The following is a 21,554-nucleotide window of genomic DNA, read 5'->3' as shown; positions in this document are numbered from 1 at the left end:
ATTTGTATAAGGGCTTACCATAATGCAACAAGGGAAAAACAACTGTATGCTCACATGCATACATAGAAGTTTTCACGCAGTTCTAGAGGTTGTATCTTATGGATATTGAAAGAGTGAAGACAGTTTAGAAAAGGGCCTGCAACATAAACTTCATACAGTAAAGCTTAAGATGTTCTGAAAATAGCCCAAGAAAGTAGGAAAGAAAATGGGGATTTAATAGAAATATTCTAATGATTAGCTGGTTTTAATAAAGTATACAGAGATGCAATGTTCTATTAAAAAAGAAATTCAGTGACAAGAAGTATTTTCTGTCTAGGAATTGACAATACATTGAAATCCTCCATTTGTTGTGTTGCAGTGTTCAAGAAAGCAAACTGGGATGTCCCTGCTGCAATAAGTTTAGCAGCTGTGGCTGCCAGTCCACCCCCCCCCCAAATAAACGGGCAGGAGGGTGCCCAATCCCTCCTGCCGGAACCCCACCCACTGTAGATTCTGCAACCTCCATAGATTCCATGACTCCTCCACCCCCACCGTAGATTCCGTGACCTCTGTGACACCCCCACCCCCACTAGAACTCCTCCTAACCCCCCGGACTCCCCCTCTAACCTATAACAATGGCTGGCTGTAACGATGGCCGGGTCTTCCCTCCGTCCGGCAGGCCCGCCTCCATCGGAATGAGGCAGGCCTGCCCCTTCCTGGTCATTGTGGGATGAACCGGGGAGGGGCTTAAGGCCTGATTGGCCCAGGTGCCTAAGGCCCTGCCCATGAGCGGGGCCTTAGACACCTGGGCCAACCGGAATCTTAGGTAGGCCCAGGTGCCTAAGGCCCCACCCATCTCTCAGATCATTCTTTTGTCCTCCTCACCAATGCTGCTAGACTGGGGAAGCCAGCATTCAAAGCGACTATTTCCAGGCGATCTCATCAGCATACCTTGGCTATGTCTTTGTCTATCATTTGTATTTTTAAGTACCCTGAACACTTATGCTCTGTTTTTAAATATATATGTACACCACCTAGATGGTTCGATATGCGGTATATCTAAATAAAACTAAACTGAATCGTGGGCAATTCTTCCTGAGGAGATTTGTAGTGCAGCTATGTGGCCCACTCTCCAAATATTTACAACGTTTTACAGCATGAATGTGGCAACACAAGAGGATACTGCTGGGCATGATGGACCTCGTGTCTGACCTGGCAGAGGCATTTCTTATGTTCTTGCAGCCTTTGGGTCCTTAATTTAAAGGGCAGGCTTATCTGTGCTGCCCTAATCTCAAGAGTCTGCTTAGGTATGTCACCTATAGTCAGGACTCCTGGACTCTTAAGGGGGAGTCCGGCCGCTGACTCTGCTGGTGATGCAGTGCAGGTGGGCGGAGCTTACTCTCGCCGCTGCCTGCCCTCGCCGCCACTACCCTTTCTGATCTCTGCCTTCCTTCCTCCGATCTCAGCCCTCTCCGATCTCTGCCCTCCTTCCTCCTCCCGGCTACCTCTCAGCTTCCGCCGCTGCCTGCTCCAAAATCCACCATGCGACTTGTGCTGCCTTCGCGACGCGGCTCCTCTCCTCTTAAGGGGGAGTCCGGCCACTGAATCTGCTGGTGATGCGGTGCGGGTGGGCGGAGCTTACTCTCGCTGCTGCCTGCCCTCGCCGCCGCTACCCTCTCCGATCTCTGCCTTCCTTCCTCTGATCTCAGCCCTCTCCGATCTCTGCCCTCCTTCCACTGATCTCAGCCCTCCTTCCTCCTCCCGGCTTCCTCTCAGCTTCTCATATAACAAACTGGGAGCATTCCATAGGATCAGCCAATCTTAGTGCCATCTACAGTATAGGCCAAAATAAAGAGTGCTTTTTTTAAAAAAAACTGAGATCCAAAGGGAGCAATGGTTGTAGCTTTTAGCTTCTTCAAATTAAACAAAAGCTTTCTATCATTCTGCCAGAACTTGTATAGTTTAGCAACTGATTACCCTCACAAATATCCAAAATAGGCAAATTAGAAATAGGCATGAGATCATGTCCCACATATATTTCTCCTGGTCAAATTCTGCACACAATAATTCATAATTCTGCAAAGTTATTTGTAGTGTTTTGCATAGAATTCTCCTACCTTGAGGCCTGGAATTCCTTCCTGTATTTTCTTTTCTCAGGTTCCAGCCTCCTCAGTTCCCTCTCTCACTCCTGAAAGGTCACTTGGACACACAAAGTCAGAGGCGTGAAGAAAGTACAAGAGTTTTATTCACAGCATGCATGCTGGACCCCTGAGCTCCAAGCTGGCTCAGAAGTGCTGAAACCAGGAAGTTACAGAGATATTTATTCATTTTTCTGGGTATACAACTGAATTCTAGAAAAAGCTTTTCACGTGTTACTTTTCTTAACACTCATTGGTTCTAAGCTCACACTAGCAGGTCACTAGCAGGACACTTATCTAACTCTTACAGTTAAATGTACAGAAGGGCAGGGTACATCATGGCTCAAACTCTTATCTATTTAGCTTACAATGTGGTAAGGTAGGGACATACATTTTAGGCAGATGAAGTCAATAGATTGTACACTTTCTTCAGCTATGTAGACCAGTGCAATATTTTAAACAACAGTTAACCATTTCATGACCCTACACTCCAACTGCAGTTCTGTCTATAAATCCCACCACTCTCTCACTTGTGCCCTGAATCCCCTCCTTGGCCCCCATAGTCTGGCATCTCTCTATTCCTCTCTCCACTGGCTAAGAATCTCTTCCTCCCTTCCCATCCCCTTTATGGTCTTAGTTACTCTCTCCTCCTCTCTCTACCATCCCCCACACCTATTTGTGGGTCCAGCATCCATGTCCCTTTCCCCTACCTACAACCTCTCTCGCTTGCACCCTGAATCCCTTCCCTATTCCCCATGGTCTGGCATCACTCTCCCTCTCTCTCTCTCTCTACTGTCAAGCATCTCTTCTTTCTCCCCCCTTTCTGGTCTGGGTTTCTTTCTCAACCCCTTTCTCCTCTACTTACGGGTCCAGCATCCATGTCCCCTTTGCAGTCTTCCTCTCCCTGCAGATCTAGCATCCATGTCTTTTCTCCTTCCCCCCACTTGGAATACAACATCCATGTCCCTCCCTTCTCCTTCTCGCTCTGCAGGTCTAGCATCCATGCCCCTTCTCTCCTCCCACCACTTGAGGTCCAGGATCCATATCCCCTCCTCTCTGCCCCTACTTGCAGTCTAGGAACCATGTCCCCTCCTCTTCCTGTGGCCCAGCATCCATGCTCCCCTCCCTTTCCTCCAAATGGGTCTGGCCTCTCTCTGATTGACACCCCCTGTGAGATCAGACATACTTGTGGACCTCCCAGAGCAGTGGCAGTTGGCCAGCAGAGGCAGTGCTGTGAATGGGATGCTTATGGCCGGATCTGCCATGGCCTTCCCTCTGCTGTATCATCTATCTACAGGAAGTGATGCGGCAGAGGGAAGGCCCTAGCGGGACCGGCTGCAAGCAGCTCATTCATAGTGCTGCCTCTGACAATTGGCTGCTGCCACTGCTGCTTTCTTGGGAGGCCTGCAGGTATGTCTGATTTCACGGGTGGGGGGAATCATTTGGAGGGAGGGAATGAGGTAGACCCATGTAGAGAAGGAGGGAGAGGGGACAGGGGCAGAATGGAAGGTTTGTGTAGAATTCTGCAGCGCTTGTGCAGAATTCTGCATGGATGGAAAATTCTGTGCAAATTCTGCTCTGCGCAGAAATTAGAAGGAACAATTAAAGGGATTTATGTGTCAAGGGTTAATGCAAAAATTATCTGAATAGCAGTGATATTCAGCAGCTATCTGTATAAGCTACATATTTAGTAAAGATGGGCAGTCATTTAAAATTAATATAAGGAAAGGAGGAGACTTTCAGGTGGTGAGCTGTGGTAAACTTTATACATCAACATGTCTATTGGCCCTGGAGGGAGCTGTCTGATCCTTGATGCTGATGTCATCATTGCACACCTGGAATAGCTTAAATTTTAAAGTACACTTTGTCTGCAGGGTGTGGCCAAAGAGGCATCAATGCAACTGCAAAGGAATTACAAATAGTAGTGGTATTTTATTATTTATCATTTTCAGGTAACTTTATACTTCATTTTTCTGTATGGGGTAAAGGAAGGCAAAGTAGAAAGGCTATCCATACTGATATTCCTTCTTATCTGGCATTACTAGTTCAATTTTTCTCATTATTCAGGTTTCTCCAGCTAATGATTTATGTCTCCATATTCCATCCAAACTATCAAATGACAATAACTCAGAGAACAAGAAAGAAGAGTACAGAGGAACAGTGGTGTACCTGGCATGTGTGACACCCGGGGCCCATCATTTTTTGGCACCTCCCCCCCATCTGTACAAAAAACATGATTTTTTGTAACAAGCCACACGTCACACATGAGTACTTAGGAAAAGGCAGCATCTTACATACAGCAGTGAGAAGTACAACAGCAATACACCCATTGTAAAACTAAACAAGCCAGACTAGTACAGATCAATCCTGCAGTCAATCCTAACAGAAAACCATGCCTTTCGAACACACAGAACACAGAAAACACCTTCGCCTAGTATGGAATGTCATCACAAACTTACCCCTCCCCCTTTTTACAAAATGTGTGGATTTTAGCCACGGTGGTAACAGCTCTGTCGCTTATAGAATTCTGAGCATCAGAGCTGCTACCACCACGGCTGGCGCTAAAAAACGCTCCACAGTTTTGTAAAAGGGGGGGATAAAATAGAAATACATAGACAAAGGTTAAATTGAACCAGCAAGAAGCTGGACTCTGCATATAATGCAATACCAATGAAACAGTGACACATGTCTCCTAAAGCAATAAATAAATAGAAACTTATTGTTCTACCTTTGTCTTCTCTGGTTTCTGCTTTCCTCATCTTCTTGTTACTCTCTTCCTTCCATCCACTGTCTGCCATCTCTCTGCCCCTATAGGCATCTTCTCTCCTTCTATGCCCCTTCCAGAAACTGTATGCCTCCCCCTTCCATCTCTTCTTTCACCCCCATTGGTCTGGTATCTGTCTCCTCTCCTTCCCCCCTACTCGTGCATCTCTCTCTGCTCCCTTCCTCCTGTTCTTCCTTCTCAATTTATTTTCTGCCTCTGTCTAAATTCTTTTTTACAATTAAGTCCTCAAATTCCCTCTTTCACTGTGTCTACCTATAGCTTGCCACCTCTTTCCCTCACCCCTTCCAGTAACTAACTCTATCCTCTTCCCTCAATCCTGCATGTGCCCTTTTTTCTTTCTCCTCCCCACTTGCTTCCAGCATCTGCTCCCCCTTTCCCTCACACTTCCATTCAGCAGCTGTCCTTCCTCTCCCCCACACTTCCATTCAGTGTCTGTTTCCCTCTCTCTACCCCTTCCATCTACTATTCACCCTCTATCTCGCACCTTCCATTCACTGCCCTTTGTGCTCTTTCTATCCAGTATGCACCCTCTCTCTCTCTCTCTTCCATATGGCATCTTCCCTCTTTCTATGCTCCTTCCATAAACTATCTATCCCGTGCCCCTTCTCTTCTTTGTACATGATTGATTTCAACTCTGTCACCTCTCCATTTTTCTCTCTCTGTCACCACCCCCTCCCCTATGCTCTGGCATCTCTCTCTTCTCCTTTCTTTCCTTCCCACCTCACAGTCTGGCATCATCCCTTCCCTGATTCCTGGCATCTCTCTCCTTTCCTTTTCTTCCATCTCTCCCTCCCCCTCCATGCTCTGATATCTCCTCCTTCCTTTCCCCCTTCCTTTTCCCTTGATCTGGCATACCTTCCTCCATGCCCTGGCATCTCTTCTTCCCTCCAAGCCCTGGCATCTCCTTTCATTCCCTCCAGTTGGGTACAGCAACACTTCCCCAATTCTCTCCCCCTCTTCTCCCTTTCCTCCTTCTGTCACCAAAGGCCTGGTGTCCTGAACTTCATCGGGCAGCAGCAGCTTTCACAATTCACTGCTGTTGCCGGCTTCAGGCCTTCCTCTCTGTCAGGTCCTGTCTTCATGAAAACAGGAAGTAGGCAGGACCCAGCAGAGAGGAAAGCCTGAAGCCGGCAACACCAGCGAATTGTAAAAGCTGCTGCTGCCCGAAGAAGGTAATGGCGCCAGGCCTTGGAGCACTGAGGCAGACCACTTCTTCCCCCCCCCAGTGAACCTTTCCGACCCTCCCAGCGAGAGCAGCAAACCTCTCTCCAGTAACGTCGGCTGCTTCGCGGCTTTCTCCTGCCAGTGAAGCATCACTGATGACATCATCAGTGACGCGGCAGAGGGAGGAGAAAGCCGCTAAGCAGCCGACGCTACTGGAGGGAGGTTTTCTGCTCTCGCTGGGAGGGTAGGAGCGTGGTAGGGACCGGGCCGGCTGTGCACCCCCCATAAGGCTGCACCCGGGGCGAGCCGCCCACCCCCGCCTCTCCCTTGGTACGCCACTGCAGAGGAACAATATTCATGAGAGGAGGCAGGCTCAAATTTAGGCAAAGATACCTGCCCAAGGTGCCAGATTGTTAAGGAATCAAAGAAGAGCTTGATGCTCTTTAGTTTAGAGCCAAGTGCATGTGCTGCTTCAAAGGGGACAGCGATTGATTCACTATAAAGTTTGCATGCAAATCAAAGTGCAGAAAAATAAACTTTTCTATATGATGAAATAGGGTTATGAGATCAACAAATTTGGACGATTATCATTTATTGGAATAATGAAAATATGATAATCTTTATGATCATCCTATTACCTCCCTTTTTTCTTTAGCGACCTTTTGAAATGGTTAGGATGTTGGCTTGAGAGCCTGCATCTGATTATTTCATATTTGAGGTAACACAGTTACCGACAGGTACAGCAGTCAGGTTTTAGGATCGTAAAACCCGATGCAAAATAGCCAAGCAAATGTTAGTGGATCAATCGCTTGGCTATTTTTCATGGGGTTTTACAAATTTGCCTGGCCAGTTTGGAAAATGGGCAATTGAGGGGGGAAAACATGCCGTTTTTGTGAATCGGGTCAGTTAGCAGTGATCGTCGCTAAACAGGTTTAGCGACGATAGCTGACTTTAGTGAAGTGGGGCCTTTGTGTTTTTGGAATCTGGGGGTAACTCTATAAAGTAGGTGCTAACATTTATGCTCCAGTTATGCATGTAAATGTTTAGAGTACTAGCATATACAAATACGCATGTACAATGCAGTACACTAACTAAGCACTATGCTATAAATATGCACATATCTTTAATAAATTATATAACAGGCAACTTAATCTTACGTTCCAACCTTATGGAGAAACTATTCAGAAACTAATAAAAAGGATTCAGCAAGACATCTGTGGAGATCCAAAATGGCCACACACTGATCGGGCTGTGAGGCACGTCTGGGAGCTCTCTATTTGGAAACATTGCAAAGCTCCAATTACCTGAAATTCTGAAACGGAGAGGGAAGAGCTCTGCTGGGTCCTTGTGGGGCTCTTCGGCTACTGGATTCGGCAACAAAGAGGACCTCCAATGTCGGATGCAAGTCACCCCTGTGAAAGTGTCGGAGACGCTCCTGCTGGAGACACCACGAGCTAGCAGATCCGCGGCGTCCTCCTTGGGACTTGACACCACTCTAAGCCCCGATGCCAGTGCACCGCCCCCACGTCCTCAGAGCACCAGTGCGCCGTGGAGGGAACAGTCTGAGGGGATTCAGGTACTGCAACTCCAGAAGGCTGGAGAGAACCAAGAAGGCAGAGCTGAGTTGGACACCATGTCTTCGGAGGGTGTCCTGGATACCAGCTCTGAAGCTGTGAGTCAATTTGGGGCGTGAGGATCCAAGAAGACGATTTGCGGGGAGAGCAGGGAACTACAGGGGTTTCTTTGCCTACACTTTGCCTCCCGCCGGTCCAGAAACCCCAAGAGGTAACTTTAGAGTCTATATGGGACCTTGTAGCTACTCTGCCTACATTAATTAATCCCCGTTTTCAACATCTGGAAGAAAATATGAAAATTCAACGGACAGATATCAAGAACTTACAAACGGAGATTACAGATTCCAAAACTTCTTTAATAAATATCGACCAAGAATTGGCTCTTTCTAAAAAGACTCAAGAAACTTTTATAAAGGACAATATTAATTTGAGAAGAAAAGTAGAAAACTCATCACGTTCTAATAATATCAGGCTGATTAACTTCCCAAAGGGTGCTTTGTACACTCCAAGGGAATTGGTGAAGAAGTATTTTCTTGAAGTTTTGGAAATCTCGGAGGGATTATTATCTCCCTTATCTCAAGTATATTACCTGCCGGGAAAATTACAAAATCAGTATCAAGCTATTGCTTCTTATATAAATGCAATTGCATTACTTGAACTTTCAAATACTGAAATAGTTAAACCTGCTATGTTGATATTGACGGTGGCTATAGCCCCTGATAACAATTGGCTAATGAAAAATTTCTTTAAACATATGCAGAAAATATTTCTAGGTTTAAAAGTACAAATGTTCCCAGATTTAGCTAGGGACACCCAAAGACGACGGAAGGAGTGTCTATTATTAAAACCTGGGGTTATTGCACTGGGGGCGACCTTTTTCCTACGTTATCCATGTAAATGTGTGGTTCACTGTTCTTTACAGAAATGTGTCTCTTTTTGAACCCTTTCAGTTAACTGCTTTCCTTTCAGTGTCACGATTGGAGAAGGACAAAGTTAAAACTTAATGCCCTAAAGCAGGGATCTCAAAGTCCCTCCTTGAGGGCAGTAATCCAGTCGGGTTTTCAGGATTTCCCCAATGAATATGCATTGAAAGCAGTGCATGCACATAGATCTCAGGCATATTCATTGGGGAAATCCTAAAAACCTGAATGGATTGTGGCCCTCAAGGAGGGACTTTGAAACCCCTGCCCTAAAGTATAGTGTAAAAGAGGTGACTAGTTCAATTGAATACCAACCTGATCATGTATGCTATATTTTGGTAATTATTGCCCTTTTTTTTTTTTTTCCTTTTCCGCTATCCACCTTTTGGATCTCTCTTTGGGGACTAGAGCGATTAAGTAAAAAAAATTTCTTTTTCCATATTAAATTATGTACCCGATTTGTTCTTATATTGCTATCTGTACAAGTTTATACTTGAATGTCCTGCTTTTTTCTCAAAGCTCTTCTTTGGGGTTGTCTAAGGGTAATTCTTTGTTAATGCAAAAAGCTTCTTTATTGGCTAGGAAATGTATACTTTTGCTGTGGCGCCAGGAAGAGGTACCTACTATTACTATGTGGAAAACTGAACTGTTTACTCTGTTAAGGTATGAATATTTGGATGTTAAGAATGGTGGACCTGGTCGTTGGCGAAAATTCTGGGCTATTTGGGCTCCCGTCTGGGATAGTTTGTCCCATGGAGCCCGAAGTATCCTGTTGAATTTTTGAATTTCTTGAGTCTTGAAACTGGAGTGCTGGGGAGGGGGGGAGGGTTTTGGATGGGATTGGGTTCGGGAGTTGCTTTTTGCATTGTCTTGTTGAGTTTCTCAGTCTCCGTGCAGAAGCCCCGCGGAAGACTCACTTATCTTCTGTTTGTACCGCTTTTGTCTATGTTTTGACTGTTGTATTTCCTTTGTAAGTGTCTTTTTCAAATAAAACACTTTAAAAAAATAAAAAAAAAGTTTCAGCAAATATATTTCAAACTGAGTCCCTTATGTTTCTCAATAATATTGTTTTGGTCCTCAGCGGCACCACCATGGACTCAAAATATTTTCATAGTCCCTGGCTTTATGTGTCTATTCGTCATCGGACACATAAACTTAATCAATTTTTAATTTTTTTAAATAAATAGCTTAGGGTCCTTTTATCAAGCTGCGATAGGGATTTAATGTGTGTAATACCGCGCGTTAAACCACCTGCTACGCTAGCCGCTAACGCCTGCATTGAGTAGGCGTTAGTTTTTTAGCTGGCCACGAGGGTTAGCGTGTGATGAAATGTCTGTGCTAACCCCGCTAGCGCGGCTTGATAAAAGGACCCCTGTTTTAGGAATATCAAGCCATATCTTCAAGATCCTCCACGGTATCCTTCCTCCTTTTATCCCTCTATCCTAGAATTCCTCAAATCCAACCTCCACTAGATCCACTCAAAAATTAAAACTATCCTACCCCTCCTTAAAAGGCATCTCCCTTGTTGGTAAACTTGGCTCTTCCCTCCCTTTCAGAATCACTCAGCTCTGGAACAGTCTCCCTTCCCCTCTCCGCAATTTGAGCCCCCTTCTACCATTCCGTAAGCATCTGAAGACCTGGCTCTTCTCCAGAACGTAACCCCGTCCCGCTCCTGGCACTCTCACACCAACCTCTCTTCTCTCATACTTATATAATTCCACTGGAGTTCCGTTCCTTCCCTAACCATGTAAACCGTGTCGAGCTCCATCTGCGGAGATGATGCGGTATATAAACCCAAGATTTAGATTAGATTAGATTAGATATCTGTAATAATGCAAAGTTTTGCAGGATAGCTTCTGGATGGACCAGCTATCTCTAGAGCAGGGGGCTCTTAACCTAGTCCGAGCTCAGGTTTTTGGGGATACCTATAATGAATATACCTGAGATACATTTGCATACAATGGAAGTAGTGCATACAAATCAACCTGAAAATCTCTCTGGTTAGGTGTGTCTCGAGGACTGGGTTGACAACTCCTGCTCTAGATCATAGGTGTACATGTTTATGCCATCTCTATGGCTGCTGTAAGTGCTTGTGCTTAAGTTATACACATGTATATCACCTATGTTCTTTAACAGGGTGAAGCAAAAAAAAAAAAAGTAACCCCTGAAAGTTTTTTTGCTGTCTTCTCAGCAAGCATTTGGAATTTCAATATGAAATTTTATAGCTTTATATGTTGTTACTATTTAAGTTTATGTGCCAAGTGGAAGCTACAGACTTTTTTTAGTGTGACTATCCAGCAATTTTTGAACTCTCAAAAATGTTTGCACTGTAAAACTATCATTATTTTGAAAAAAAAAGAGGGGGTGCCAGCTTACTGTTAATGATGTCTCAGTGATATAGGGCTCCTTTTACAAAGCCGCACTGGATTAGCGCGCGCTATAGCACACGCTAGCCGTAAATCTACTGCCTGCTCCTAAGGAGGCGGTAGCAGCTAGTGCATGCAGCATTTTGACGCACGCCATTCCGCGCGGTAAGGCCCTAGCACGGCTTTGTAAAAGGAGCCCATAGACTTTTGTCTGGGCCTGGCAATGTTAGAGGCTTATCACAAGCTCTACCCAAAGCTGCAAACAATTGCTGAACTCAAGGAAGCACTGCAGATGATCTGTGGCAGCCTGCCACAGGGACTGATCCACCTCACATACATTTCTTTCCTCCTCCCTTGCCACCTCTCTTCGATCCATTGCATCATACTGAGCCTCTCCCTCTTCCAATTAAAGCTGGGTGTGGGCACTTTTAGTATTCACAGTAGCTGCAAAATTCTGACACATTGGGATTCATTTTTCAAAACGGACAAATGCCCCCAAAAGCAGAACGAAACAGCAGATGGACTTTTGCAAAAAGTCCAAATTGTTGTTTTCAAAACTCATTTTTAAGATGTTTTCTACACAATTTATCTAAATCTCAAGGGGGCATGTTGGAGGTGTTTTTGTGGGTGGGACTAAAGCAGACTTCCAATTTGGACATTTTTCTGTGATAATGGAAAATTTGAAAAACATCCAGGGCAAAAAAATAGGATGCTGATGTATTTCTAAATGCTTTTTGTAATATGGCTGTCTGTATGCAGTCTCTTCTTTTGTAAACCACTCTGAACTGTTTGTGGTACTATGGTATATAACAGGGGTAGGGAACTCCGGTCCTCGAGAGCCGTATTCAAGTCGGGTTTTCAGGATTTCCCCAATGAATAAGCATTGAAAGCAGTGCATACAAATAGATCTCATGCATAATCATTGGGGAAATCCTGAAAACCCGGCTGGAATATGGCTCTCGAGGACCAGAGTTCCCTACCCCCGGTATATAAGAATAAAGTTATTATTATTATACATGTTTCAGTAATAACTAAGTACCACAATAGGTGCCCAAATTGATCAGATGACCACTGAAGGGATAAAGGCATGACATCCCCCCTTAATGCCCTAGTGATTACTGATCCCCTTCTACCCCCATAAGAGGTAAAAGTGTAGCACATACCAGGCTCTGTGAAAGCTGTGGATATAATGGCCATTTCTTTTAGAGAAATAAGCATGATCTTGAAGTAGCCTAGTGGCTGGTGGACTGTAGAGAAAGGAACCCAGGCCCAAATCATTTTAAGGAAATTAAGATTAGTCAGAATTTTCACTAGTAGTCCAGTCATTAATTCTTTCACAATTGGATTATTGTTACATAGTTCATCTTGAGTATACTACAAGACTCCTAAAGAGATTACAAACTGTTCAAAATACTGCAGTTAGGGTTATATTCTCGATTCCCCAAATATGAAAGGATTACAGCTTACTTTGTTCAATTACATTGGTTACCAATTTCTGCTAGGACAATTTATAAGCTTTGGGGCTCATAATCGAAATTGAAATACATCTAAAAACTAGCCTAAATTGATACTTGGACAATCAGTATGACAAGTCGACCAAATGCCGATAATCAAACCGGATTTTAGACGTATCTAAAAACAATTTAGGCCTTTTGAGTGCTGCTGTACGCCCAGAACTAAAAGGGACGTTTTAGGAGGAGTGGTGAGGGCGCGATGTGGGCTGTTCTAAACTTAGTCATACTACAAGTATAACCGAAAGTTTAACGAGGCTACCTGGATGGAAGCTGTACGTTGTGACTTAGGCCATATAAAATCAGGTCTAAGTGGCAAAGAGGTATCCAAAGTGACCAGATAAGTACTGCAGGGACATAGTACAGACACCCACATACTGCCCCAGTCATTACTGACTCACAACACCATAAAATCGGAATAAAAATGTACATGCCTGCCTCCAGAACATCAGCAGCTGACATAGGGAAGCCTAGTAGAGCAGCACAGAGGTGGCTTAAGTAGTCTGGGAGTGGGGTGGGCTAGTGAACCATAGAGAGGAGGACCCAGGCCCATAAGCCACTGCATTTATGGTGCAACATGTGCACCTCCCCAAACCCTACTTTACTGCATATAGATGCCACCTGCAGCCGTAAGGACTATTGGGGTTGTAGACAGGTGGGTATAGTAGGTTTTGGGGGGCTCACCATGACCTATAAGGGAGTTATGGTGAGATGTTTATGTGGCACCCTTTTTGTGAAGTTTGCAGCAGTGCCCTGTAAGGTGCTCCACTACTCTGTTGCCATGTCTGGATGTCCAGTCCATCACTTTGCTGGCCCCGTCACATCCAAAAGGTCTTGTTTTAGCCGTTTTTGACTTGGATTAATTTTTTTACGAGAATGGGGTATAAAGATAGACGACTTAGCGGTCTGGGCAATCAAATGGCTGGACATACAGTTAGACGATTCTCGCAAAAAAAATAAAATAAAATTAGGGGACATATTTTTCGAGAATGGACTTTAGGCATTGCCGACTTTGGGCGACTAGCGACTTAGGCCCAAAATGAACTTAGACGTTTCTTTCGATTATGCCCCTCTCTGTGTATTGGTTTTTAATATTTTACATGGCCTAGCTCCTTCTTATTTGCTGGATTTAGTGTCCTTAATGATTGGTAGACAGGGTCATATACAACAAAATCAATTCTATTTACAATTTCCATCACCTAAATAAATTAAGCTATTCCGTCAACTTAGTGCTTCTTTTAGTTATCAAGCTCCAACTATTTGGAATAAACTTCCTCTCACAGGAACTAATTATTTAGTTTTTAGAAAGCTTTTATAAACAGTTTTATTCAAGAAATTTTTGAACAGTTTGTTTTTAGGACTTTTTCAATATTGCCTGCTTAACCGTCATCTGCTTTATTGTAATCTGCCTGGAACTCATAGAGCTATGGTGGAATATAAAAAGCTTTGTAATGTAATGTGTAGCTGGAATCTTTTATGTGTCCCTTAAGCTATCCCACTGTGATGTGTAGCCAATCTAGTAAGATTGCTGGTCCGTAGACATCCCAATGGCTGTTTTTATGCATTTTTATTTTTAGACATTTTTGCTTGAAAACAACCTTTAAAGAAAGACACACTGAGCACAAAAACATCTAACCCCCTCTTTTATCAAGCTGCGCTAGAGGTTTTTCATGCGGGCCAGCAAGTTAAGTGCTCCGACGCTCACGGGAATTCTATGAGGGTTGGAGCATTTACCACGCTGACCTGCACTAAAAACCTCTAGCGCAGCTTGATAAAAAGGGCTGTAAAATAGGGCAATTTTCAAATTGAAAAGAGAGAAGGTTTTCTGGTTCAAAAATGACTGGATTTTTATTTTATTATTATTATTTTTTTTTTAAACATTTAAAATTGGATTTTGACATCCTATTGAAAATGCCCTTTATTGTTAATTATATCATTTGAATGACGTACTGAGTTTTAGCTCAAACATTTTTTTAATGTGCAAAAATTGCTAGGTCATAATGCTAAAATGTCAATAACATCAACACAGCACATGATAATTAAATGTTGTTTAATAGTAATATGTAAGTATGATGACTAAATATGTACTTGTGACCTGGATTGGCCACTGTGGAAACAGGATACTAGACTAGATGAACCATTGGTCTGACCCTGTATGACTATTCTTGTATGCTGGTTTCATTTGAAGGGGGTTCTTTAACCAAGTTGTGGTAAAAAGTAGCCTTGGTGCACCTTATATGGGAGTGGAAGTGTAACCTAGTGGTTAATATAGCAGCCTAAGAACCAGGGCAACTGGGCTGAATTCCCACTGCAGTTTCTTGTGGCTCTGAGCAAGTAAATTAACCTTCCATTAACTTGTACCTTGGGCACAAAAGAAGTATCTGTCTATAATACATGCAAACCACTTTGATTGTAACCACAGAAAGGAAGTTTATCATATCCCTTTCCCATGCACTAAGGCCATTTTTATTGCTGCTGGAAAATGGGCGATTTTCCATTTTCTGAATTAATGTCCAAATGAGGAAGCCTCAGTAGCATTATCACATGGCCATTAACAAAAATTAGTAAATGAGCCTTTACTGCCACCCATTTTATAGGTAGGAAGGGCTCACACACTAATCTTGCATTAATCAGTTAGCATGCAGAACAGGACATGAATGCCCCCTCACAGAACAATTAAAAAAATATTTTTGTATCATGTGGTTTGTTCACGCACATTTGGAAGTTCCCACAGAATGTTTTAGCAGGTCCTGCGGTAAGCCCTTTTTCACTAGTAAGCCCATGCTACTGCTTATTGTAACTCAGTAAAAGCAACCCTAGGTGAGTGTAGCAAGAAGAAACACGTATCGCCTTCACTTTGGAGATCATTTATATGACAGAGTATAAGCGGTTGCAATCAGACATACCATCCCTATCTGAATGCTTTTTAAGCATTTTTTTCCTCTGTGGGTTCCTTGAGAAAGGTTTTCGAAACGTGGTCCACATCAAGACCCTCAACACCCTAAGAGCTAAGTTCAAAAAATTGTCCTTTGCATGTACGATTGCAAACTTGTGAATGCACCCAATTTTGAATAATTTATTGAAAACTTTCATACACAATGATCGGATGGTGGGTCTAGCTATAGGGACCTTGGTCCTTGGCCGGATTACACAATTCTGAGTGTATGGCAAATCTCAAATGATGAGCTTTTAGATTTGTTGTATCTAAGGTTGAAATTTACTTTAGATTCTTTACTAGAGATTTTATATATTGTTTATGTTCAAGCACTTTGATCTCTATACTCTCAACGCCATAAGGTTAGGCAATTTCCCTTATTTTCTCTTGACTACATCTTTACTTTATGCTATTTTTTGGATGTTTTTCTGTTTTTAAAATAAGCTCATACTATCCTTTCCTTCAGCAGCACTTACATTATTTTTCCAGCTACCAAAATGAGGCGTATCAGCCTGTAGTTTCCCACTTCTTTTCTGTCACAGTTTTTGTGGAGAGGGACCACATCAGCACTTCTCCAATCCTGTGGAATTTCCCGTCTCTAAGAATCTATTATACAAATCTGTGGGCCCACCAGAACATCTTTGAGCTCCTTAGGTATCCTTAAGTTTTATTATTAGGTGTTTTATATACTGCCTATCAAGGTTTATCTAAGCGGTTTTACAATCAGATACTCAAGTATTTTCCCTATCTGTCCTGGTGGGCTCACAATCTATCTAATGTACCTGGGGCTATGGAGGACTGAGTGACTTGCCCAGGGTCACAAGGAGCAGCGTGGGGGTTGAACCCACAACCCCAGGGTGCTGAGGCTGTAGATCCAACCACTGCATCATACACTCCTCCCTTAAGTGTATCTCATCTACCTCCATAGCTTTGTCTACTTTCAAGTGTTTATGACCACCTCGATCAATGAACAGTGCAATATCTACTCCACTCCCATATATGCAGGGTAGGGTTAATCCTTCGGTGGACCTTAGGCACACACTGGGTCCTCTAGCTGCTCCTTCCTTATCACTGGCTCCACCCCTGCCTGCCCCTGGCTCTGCCCCCCTGCTCATGCCTCTATTTATTTACCTGTTTATTTGCTTATTTGTTTCTTTATTTCCACTTATTTCTTTTTTTCTCTTTATTTTACATTTTAAACAACAAAGATCACCTCTTTGTCGACAACGTCCAAAGCATTTCTGAAAGAGTGGAACCTGGACATGATGTCATTGGATCAGCACACCGCCCCTCCCCCCTGATCCCTTCAAGCCCAAGACACGTGCCTACTTTGCCTGTCCATTAGTCTAGCCCTGCAGATATTCCTTTGTCAGCCAACAGATGAACTTCTCCAGAATTTTCTTCCTTGAACAGTGAAGTATTTGTTTAGTATGTCCACTTTTTCCTCATCATTCTCCATGTGTTGGTTCTCAGCTGCTTTCAGTTTTACAGTTCTATTTCTAGCCTTCTGCCTTTCCCCAATATGCTTGAAAAAGTCTTGGCATCTTTATGTCTTTATCAATTTTAATTCTGCCTGTGCTGAGTGGCATAGTGAGAGAGGATGACACCTGGGGAGGTAGCACCCAGAATCACTGCATTGGGTGCCCCCCATCCCCCGTGTACCTCCTGAAATGTTCGCCAGTACAAGCAGCATCTTCCACCAATACTCGCATGGGCATTGGTTCCTTTCTGACATCACATCCTGGTCTCACGACCAGGAAGTGACGTTAGAAGGGAGCCCCTGTTGATGAATTTTACAAGGATTTGAATGTCAACCCAAATTAATTTCATTATATGTATGACTTGAGAATTTGCAGCTTACTGTATTGTTTCATTTTTATATTATTTGTATTTGAAAGATATCAATAAAAATGATTAAATTTAAAAAAAAAAGAAGGGAGCCAACTTTGGCGCAAGCTGCAAGTGGAAGATGTTGCTTGCACTGGCAAACATTTTATGAGGAATGCAGGGGGGGAGAAGAGAAGGAGAGGTGCCGGCGCTAGTGCTACCCCCTGCCCCTCCTTACTATACCACTGTCTGTGTTATTGTCAGCCATATTTCTCTTTTCACTTCATTCCAGCCACTATTCAGCGTGCAGCAGTCAAGGGTTTTTTTTTTAAATACTGACTGCCATGGGCAAATTTAGTCCTGGATATTCAATGCCAGGCCATGCCTGGGCACCGACACTGAAAATACGGGGCTAAATGCATATAAGGAAGCCACCAGGGCTTATGTGGGAAGATGATATTTAGGAATAACCTTGGATCACAGCCTAACTTTTAAAAAACATACTGGTTTATTAATCAAAAAAAGTTACGCTGTATTATGGAAATTAAGGACCATCAAGAAGTACTTTGATGGGGAATCCTTCATTTATTGGTACAATCTTTGGTACTATCAATATTAGACTATTGCGATATAGTTTACTTGGGGTTACCAAAGAAAACTTTACAAAGACTTCAATTGGTCCAGAATGCTGCTGTGCACCTGATTTTCGGACTTAAAAAATATAATCATGTCAGCCCTTACTATGCTAAACTACACTGGCTACCATTCGGTGCCAGAGTATTCTTCAAGTTAGGGTGCATATGTTACAAGCCACTTTAATCTTACTTGGTTTCCTACTTGAAATTTTTCTATTCAGCAAAAGATACCAGAAACTCAGGTATTTTCACCTACCCTGCCCCGAGGTCCTGCTATTATAAAACTTTTATTGGCAGGACATTGGAGTACCAGGCCAGGAAGTTTAATTCCTGGTTACATCCATTGATCGCTCAAACTTATTGTTATACTACATTTAGGAAAGATTTAAAAACATATTTATTTGATAAATTAGATTGATGTTTTTTTAATTCTGATGGGTTCAATTACTAGTTGATCGGTTTTTAGAAGAAAACTGCTGTAGGCCTTTTTTTTTAAAATTATATATTATGTGTTTCTCTTCATTAGACTTTTAAATATTTTAAATTGTATAATAGTCTCTGCTGCATTTGATTGCTTACGATGTATTGTTTTTTTAATGAAACTGTATCCTCTTTGCTGAATTGTTCAGTTTTATTCCTTGTTGTGAACTGCCTAGAACTGTTGGTAGGGCAGTATATAAGAAAATAAATTATTATTATAATGAGACACTTATGCGGGTCCCGGTTGAATATTGGACAGGACCTGCATAAATTTTACTCTGTTCCTCCATATTCTCCTCCCTTCCCCTGATTCCAATTCTCCTCCCTCCCAACCAGCACATATTTGAAGCTGCCTGTGGCCTCCCCCCTGGGCCTACTAGGAATTACCTGATGGTCTAGTGCAGTGATTCCCAACCCTGTCCTGGAGGAACACCAGGCCAATTGGGTTTTCAGGCTAGCCCTAATGAATATGCATGAAGCAAATTTGCATGCCTATCACTTCCATCATATGCAAATCTCTCTTATGCATATTCATTAGGGCTAGCCTGAAAACCCGATTGGCCTGGTGTTCCTCCAGGACAGGGTTGGGAATCACTGGTCTAGTGGAATCCTATGGATAGGAGTAATGCCCACTCACTCCTGCCCATTGTGGCAGTCAATGTAAAATGGCTGCTATAACCTCCAGCAGAAGCCTCATGGAACTCACAAGTTGCCTGGTAAACTGGTTATATCCTGTGTAGTCCTGGAAATTGCTTTAATTGCAGACAATTCTTATCTAAGCTTGGTGAACAATCTTTGCATAACAGGTATCTGTAGACAGATAGGGCAAGCACTGCCTTAGCTGAAAGGCATCACAGTTATTGCATGAAATAAAAGCCATTTTGATTGATTACAGTATAGAACAGCTGTGTTATGGTAATGAGTACCAATTAGGAAGAGTACCTGATTAGCAGTTGAATGGTAAATGCCAATTTTGTATGTTTGGCAATCTATATAGGAGGTACAAGCTATAGGGAGAGTGGATGGAAAAAGTTTTAAATTAAATGATAGCATTATTTATTGTAACACTATTTTATCTGCGAAGATCTACAAAGTGACATAATCAAGCTCGAGAAATGGGCATTGACATGGCAAATGAGGTTCAACATGGATAAGTGAAAAGTGATGCATGTCGGTAACAGAAATACAGGATGTCCGGAGCAGTACTTGGAGAGACCTCCCAGGAAAGAGACTTGGGAGTTCTGATCGACGTCGATGAAGCCGTGTGCACAATGTGCTGCGGTGGCAAAAAGGGCAAACAGAATGCTAGGAATGATAAAAAAGGGGATCACAAATAGATTGGAGAAGGTTACCATGCCTCTGTACCGGGCCATGGTGCGTCCTCACCTGGAGTACTGCGTCCAGCACTGGTCGCCGTAAATGAAGAAGGACACAGTACTACTCGAAAGGGTCCAGAGAAGAGCGACTAAAATGGTTAAGTGGCTGGAGGAGTTGCCGTACAGTGAGAGACTGGAGAAACTGGGCCTCTTCTCCCTTGAAAAGAGGAGAGTGAGATGAGACATGATCGAAACATTCAAAATACTGAAGGGAATAGACTTAGTAGATAAAGACAGACTGTTCACACTCTCCAAGGTAGGGAAAACGAGGGGGTATTCTCTAAAGTTGAAAGGGGATAGATTCCGTACAAATGTAAGGAAGTACTTCTTCACCCAGAGAGTGGTGGAGAGCTGGAACGCTCTTTCAGAGCCCTCCAGGGTTTCAAGACTAAGCTGGACAAGTTCCTGTTCCAGCTGTTCCACCTGTTCCAGCAGGTGAGGCTGGACTCATTTAGAGCACTGGTCTTTGACCTGGGGGCCACCGCATGAGCGGACTGGTAGGCAGGATGGACCACTGGTCTCACCCAGCAGCTGAAATTCTTATGTGGTTTACCTTACCCATTTGAAGGAGAGGATACTTGCTTGCTTTGAAGTAGAGGATACTTGCTCCACTTCTGTTAGTAATGTCCTTCATAACATAACATTCTACTTATGCAGTTTACAAAAGAGAAAATTGTTACAATTGAATAGAATGACTTAGTTTCCTATGTATTTGGTGAACAGATATGTTTTCAGATGCCTTCTATAATCTAAATAGGTACTAGAAGTCATGATTAAGAGATGTCCTGAGCACAGCTTTTACGGATCAGTTTATTTTTGACTGGCATATTTTGCATATTTATCCACGTATCTTTACCATAGGACTTCATAGGGATCCCTGAAGAAGACATTCTGCAGAAACACGGACCGTGTTGAGCCAAGGGTTCAAAGTTTTTTAGCAGACTGAGTCCTAGAGGTTTTAATATTATTTTAATATCAAAGTCCATCTGAGGAACATAATTTCTCCACATTGGTTTTTGTTTCTTGGTGGTACAGTAGTAAATTATGGTTTAGGAATTGACTCAGGCTACAGTTTCCAGTTCCAAGGAGAGAAGATACTTGGGAAAGTTTTAACTTATAGAGCAGTTTAAAAAAAATAAAATAAAATTGGAAAGTAAGAATTCAAAGTGACCATAGATGTCATTTGGGAAGAAACTGAAGACTTATCTATTTAGGAAATATGTGGTAAATAACGAAGAAAATCAAGTATTAAGTGACAGTAGATATTGGCATGTTATGTCGGTTGGTTGACACATTGACAGTTGTCTGAAGTTTCTCAGGAATTGTTTTTAATTCCAAGTTTCCAAGTTTATTTATTTCTTGTTATACCGTCCATCACGAGTATAAATGTTAAAAGAACAAAATATAATCTAAAATATTTAAGGGGGAAAAATAGACTTGACAAACAGAAATGTATAGGGAGAGTAGGGGAAGGGAAAAAAGTTACAAGAAAATAAAGAAGAAAGAGGAAAGGGAAGGGGAAGTACAGTGGGGGAAGGGAGTCTCTTCAAATTTTTATCCTAAGGTGTTAACTCTCATTGGATGCATCTTGGAAAAGGAAAGTTTTGAATTTGGACTTGAATAAAGATAATGAAGATTGCTCTGTACTAAATGCTCCAACATTGCTCTGATGCTCTTAGAATTCCTCCGAGCTGTGGTAGAAATTTCTACCATGGCTTAGTAAAAGAGGGCCTTAGTTAATAGTGTGCAATTTTGTACGTGGAAATTTGTGCACCATTTATAGAATCTAGGGAATAGTGTTGGAGCAGATGAGACAATAAGGTTCCCCCCCCCCCCCCCAGCTATATTGATTGCAGTAATATTC

This window comes from Geotrypetes seraphini, chromosome 7 (genome assembly GCF_902459505.1).
Source record: "Geotrypetes seraphini chromosome 7, aGeoSer1.1, whole genome shotgun sequence".
NCBI lineage: Eukaryota > Metazoa > Chordata > Amphibia > Gymnophiona > Dermophiidae > Geotrypetes > Geotrypetes seraphini.
This window is presented reverse-complemented; position numbering follows the sequence as displayed.